The following is a 6,000-nucleotide window of genomic DNA, read 5'->3' on the forward strand; positions in this document are numbered from 1 at the left end:
AAGTCATAGGATGAAAACTACTGAAAATTTGTGGAGTAAAATCTCCTGGCTGTTGCGGTGCAAAACATCCTGTGCAGGAGCAGCAGTACTGTTAGGGCTGTTTATGGGACWGTGTCTGAAGTAGGGGGTGCAGACCCGACCTGGGAAGCAGAAAGAGGAATGGGAAGCACTGGGAGTGTTTGGGCTGCTGAGATTCCTCGTGCTCCTCCTCCAGGGGAATATTGTTTTTCCCCCTGGCCAAAGGCTGTGGGGAGGGGAGCTGCCAGTGACTAATGTGATTAGACATTATCCTTACGGGSCGCTGTATTGACAGCCATACTCCAACCTTTCTGACCCACTCGTCTGTTGGCATAACGAGATTGMAGCTTATCTGATTTACAGAGTAATATTCTCATGCCACCTGCTTGGTCTCAAGAAAAAGCTTTCCTGCCTGCAGCCATGGGAGCCCAGTGAGGATCAGGGCTATGTTCTTCACCCCTCCTGGGCCAGGGTCTTCTTCTGCCCCCCAAAGTTTGACCCACTCCTTCAGCTGCATATGGATTGTCACTTCCACAGAGAGAGCTGGTGTGCAAAACCTTAAGGCTCTTGCTCAGCATCSTCCCATTTCCGTGCCCTCTGTGGCTGTCCAAGGACATTTCAATGCCACCACAGCACAACCTTGCCCCCTGGGATCTCGCCCAGACTCTGCTGGGCCCCACTCCTGCCTGTGGYCCCAGACAGTGCAGCCACCGTTGAGTGGGGACTGGCACAGCCTCCCTGGGCACACATGGTCAAGCTGCTTGGGGCTGGAGGGACAAAGTGCACTTGGGCCAGCCTGGGGACGGCACCAAGCTGGGGAGCAGAGGCCAGGGCTACCCTTCATCAGGACCTCAGGGGCTGGTGAACCTCCCCCAGCCTGGGCAAGCACAGGGTCCTGCCCCTGGAGCTGGCAGGAGTCACAGCTGGGCACAGCTGGAGACACATGCTTGTTTTRGGGCAATCTGTCAGACAGAAACGCAGCAGCGCAGCACAGGAGCACAGCACCAGGCTCTAGGGCTGCAGAAAACACAGGTGAGCAACAGCTGGATATGCTAGAGCTGCGTTTCCTGGCTGGCAGGACAGTTGATACCTGAGTTGTGGAAAGATCATGAAATACTTGTAATAACATATAAATCCCTTGTGCTGTTGTGCAAGGAGAAAGTGTGCTGCTGGCAGTCCAGCTGTAAAGGGTCAGCACTTGGTCATATGCTTGCATTTTGGCCAGAATGTTGACTCCCCATCTTGTCATGACAAAGGAACATCAGCCATCAGATAGTTAACTTTTTTTGAGAATTACCTTAAAATTAAGATATGAGGTTTTGTATTGCATTGGTGAATTGCAGGAAATCAGTCGGAGATTTCTGCCTGAATGGTTCTCGTAGAAAGAATGTGGGTTTCTGAAAGCACAYGGATCAGTTTTGGGGTCTGTCAGGTCTGATTGTTACTTTTCAGGGAGATATTTACTAGGAAATGCATCTCTACCATGCCAGAACACTGAAACTGTACCTGAGCCTTTAAATGTCTTCTTGACTTCCTCCTCCTTGTATATGCTGTAAATACGCACAGCTTCTCTTACTCTTAATTTTATGGAGACATGGCTCTGTTAAAAAATATTACAGTACAGTAGCAGTGGCAATTTCTGCTCTCAGTCTACTTGAGTTTGTTATGTTTCAATTGACAGATTGTATCGAAAGCTCTTAGCRCGAATCACTGAACCCTGAATAAGAAGATTACTTCATTCACCAAGTGTTCTGTGAAGCTGAAGGACTAAAAAGATCTACAGACTCCCCCCAAACAAAGCCATGTGCATACTCCCCTTGTGCACAACATACTCCTTCCCAAGTTTCTTCCCAAGAGGCTCTGGGCATGGAAGTAAGGAGAAAASAGTGATAGGACATTTGAAAACACTTAGAAAGAGCACCTAATGACACAAAATAGGTGCTCTGTACYCAGAAATAGATTTGCTTATGCAGTGTCATGAAGAAACAACGAAGAAAAGAGGCTCTAAGAAAAGATTTGCAGATATTTGCAGAGAAAAAGAAAAAGACAACATCACAGACAAGTGACTTGTGAGAAACTGGAGAAGGCAAAGAGCAGGACTGTTTAGCAGAAAAGAAGAGGAACAGAGAAAATTATTCTAATGTCAAGAGTAATGGGAGAGCAAGTAAAGAGGAATTAAAAAGGGGTACTGAGTCAATAAAATGCTATGGAACCAGAAGGGTGGGAACAAGCCACCATGGGCAAGAAGAATTCAAGCCAGAAAATCACAAGAAGAAGCTGGGAGTGTCTGTGTATTCTCAGCGCCCATGTCAGAACRGAATAAAGAGGTTTGCAGCATTGGCAGACATAAGGCTGAGTCAAAGAGGAAGCAAGCACTCATATTCCAGAGACCAGGAACTTCACTGGTCTGACCAGGAGTGGCCATAGCTCCCTCTCTGCAGGCACAGAACTGCACAGAGTCCTGCAGAGGTTCTGATGACGTTTGGGCACTCCGTGGCCTGCCTCCTCTTCCTTCGCTCCTTGTGGGCGAGGGATATTTGATGTCCATTCCTGTAGCACAGTTTGCAGCAGTGGTGGTGTTTTTAATGGGCCTCTCTTGTGGAGGAAGCACTGTAATTTTCAGTGTTTTCAGCTTGTTGCTCAGTCTGTAGCAAATGTAAGCTTGATCTTCAGGTTGAGTATTCCAGTTGTAAATTTACAGGTGGTAACACAGTGGTGCTCTGAGATTTGACTGGAATCTCTGGGCTTTTCTGTAAAATAAATAGATTTTCCTGTGTAAGTGATGAGAAGCATGCCCTGGTGAAAAAGTTAACTTTCCTATCTGTGAAAGACTTACACTCATGACTTGCAGCTTTAGAGATCAACTGCTTCAAGTGGAAAACAAACCAAAAAAACCCTCAATAAAAAAAAAAAAATTATCATTTCTGACAGCTCAGAAAATTCCTCTCTTTTCCCAAGCTTCATACTTCCATCCATTTCTCCTGGAGAAGAAGCAGGAATGGAAAGCTGAAGTGCAGTTGCACGTGAAAGCCTTTGCTTGTTCTCTAGCCCTGTGACTCATTAATCAGCCTTGTGTTTACAGCTGCCCTCCCTCTGGAGTGCAGAAAGGGGCTCTGACCTAAACCTTCCCTCCCTGCACCTTGTGTTGTGCATGGAAACTGCCTCCTCTAACACCTGCTAAGGCCAGGTGCCCGGCCAATGGCTTTTGATTGCATGCACCTACAGATTTCCTTGGCTTTTGTAATTTGTGCTTCTGGTTTTAGCTTTTAAATCCATCGTCAGGGCCGGCATGGACATCCTGGCTTATCCATAACTACTCAAGCTCTGTGCCAGCAGTATCACTTTGGTAAAGCACCTTGAGATGCACGCTACGTAAGGAGCTGTATATATCCCGCTGGAGTAATCTGGTGCAATAATCTGGAGGCAGAATTTACTCTCTGTAACAGCCTCCCGTTACATCACACTTTGCAACCAGTTAGAGCCTATAGATTTATTCCTGCATTTTTTGAGTTAAACTGCTTCTGTTGTGTGAACAGGAAAGGGAAGAGACTCAGAATACTACATGCACGGTTTGTACTTTCAGGGATACTCACATAACTTCTGTGCCTCCTGGTTTTTGGAAGGCATCCTGGGAATTACCCCACGGATTAAACTAACTCTGGTCTGTTACCTCGTTGCAAAATGTGGGAGAGGCTACTGCTGCCTGAAGAAAACAATTTCCTTCTTCCTGTCTGTCTTGCCCCAGGAGAAGAAAAGGATCAGGCCATACAGAGGTATCAAGGATCTTTTCAAGTGTAAATACCTTACCTCCAGAGTACAGAGTTCCTTTCCTTTTTGCAGATGCCACCCTCCTTGTCCACAACGAAATGGCAGACTCTCCAGTCTTCCTGGTCTTTGCCCTCCAGGACCTGGCGGCTTGACATGAAGAAGGCAAATATTGCATCTTTAAACAAATGCTGCAAGTAAAATGAATAAACATGAATGGCTGGAGATGGATCTGTTTAGCAGTAGTAAATATTGTATAGGTATATGGGTATGTTCACAGTATGCCTTATAGTAAATACTAGAAAACAACAAACAGAAAGTCCATATTTTTATCCGATGGCCAAAAAAGGTCTCTTTTTTGTGAGATTGCCTCAGGCCTGAATGGTCTTTTGGTAGAGATTAGCAACAGGCCACTTGTGAAAATGTCATGCACTGGAGAGGAAATCCAGCAGCTCACGGTTCRAGCTGCAACATCTTACACACCCGGGTGTACCATCCATACCTGTTCAGAAACCAGGAGCTGATACAAAACCCCATGTGCTTCTCTGTCCAGCAGATCWTTGTGTGTTAAAATCCCACTGAAGGAGAGATTTTAGCCAGCTCTGCATTCACCCTGTTCTACCATGGCAGCAAGAYGCTGAAGAGTTTGGGAGAGAAGCTGCAACTTAATTTCTCTGGCAAGCTCTTGTCAATGGCTCTGAGAAAACTGTTCCCTCCAGGTTCACTGCCCACTGTGGCAGAGAGGCTGAGGCTTCTCAACTTCTGTCGTTTTGAGCAGACCCCTCCTYCACTTGCAAACAGGGTGACATGTGTGTGCCTTTATCTGAGATGTGCATGGGAGCGTGTGAGGGCCAGCTCTGCCAATTGTCAGTCAATACATTTAGAATTCACACTACTRTTTTTCAGAAGGGAAAGGTGCCCTTCAGTTCCTCTCGTTTAAAACTGTGAAGTATTTGAATATTGCCTTGAAAGTCCTAAGGCAGTGATTTATGATACCTTTTTAATCTAACTACCAACACACCCAAGAACCTTGCCCTTGAACCACAGGAGAACAAACTCCAAATGATTTCCTCTTCTTCTCTATTGTGCCATTCTCTTCCTTGGAAAAGATCAGTGTTTCTGAGAAGTCACAGAAACTGAAAATCTCCATGCCCACAGCCTTCTTGTGGTGTCCCACTGCAGGGAAGCCTTATTTCTCCTGCCTCCTGCCCTGACAAAGGAGCAGAGCAGACCTTCAGTGTCCTTTCAGCAATGCAAGCACAAGGGTGTGACATCCCTGAAAAGTCGCCTGGCACCTTTAACAGCACAAATTGTATCTAAACTAGAGCATGAAATCCCCAGGACTCACGGTGCAATAACCTCTGCAGTGTCTGTCCGGGGCAGCTCAGAATGCCTGTACATGTAGCTGTTCTCCAGTGCCTCGGCAAACAAACCCACAACCTGATCACTGCAGGACAGCAGGGAACTTAAAACRTGATGCAGGAGCGTATTTAAAGCTCTCATCCTGTGCCGTGGGCTGCTGATGGCAGCACATGTTACTAAATCTGAGATGGCARCACAATCACAGTAATTCCCAGAGCAGTCTGTCCAGTGCTTATTCCAATGATAAGGCAAAAGGAGAGGGACTTGCTGGGGAAGGAAATTCAAAACTACTGCTGCTGCTGCTGCTGTATTTCACAAGATAAGAAAGTAGATAAGATTAACCATCTCATCGCACACCTTATTTGCTGCAGGTTATTAAAGCTACCAGTTCCCCTATGCTGAGTTCAGTACACTCAGTGGTCAGGGCACCCCTTCACTGAAAACCAGCCAGTTTTGATGAGCAAGTCTGGACCAGGCTCTTGGGTGCCTTCGTTGACATCCAAACTGAGCAGGGCATCTTTGTTCTGATAAATCCTGGTTTGTGTTACATCAAATTCAACAAGTCTAGGAATATGTTTGAATGCTTTGATTCCTCCCTTTCTTGTTTTTGTTCCCGGCACAAATGACCCTAATACTGCAAAACTGAAGGTAAATTTGATTTTGTTTTCTTCTTGCTCCAAACAGTGACAGATGTTATGCTCACCAACCAAAATCTTGTGCTGTGATTAGCTATTATTAGCATGTGTCTAATCCCCAGGGGATTAAGTGGTCATCTAAGCATGGCTTCGAGTGTCACTTATGTCTCACATGGACACAAACTAATCTGTTTTGTTGGAAACAGATGAAGTGATAAGT

The sequence above is a fragment of the Malurus melanocephalus genome, unplaced genomic scaffold, assembly GCF_030028575.1.
Source record: "Malurus melanocephalus ecotype Western Australia unplaced genomic scaffold, MMel_1.1 scaffold_191, whole genome shotgun sequence".
Taxonomy (NCBI): domain Eukaryota; kingdom Metazoa; phylum Chordata; class Aves; order Passeriformes; family Maluridae; genus Malurus; species Malurus melanocephalus.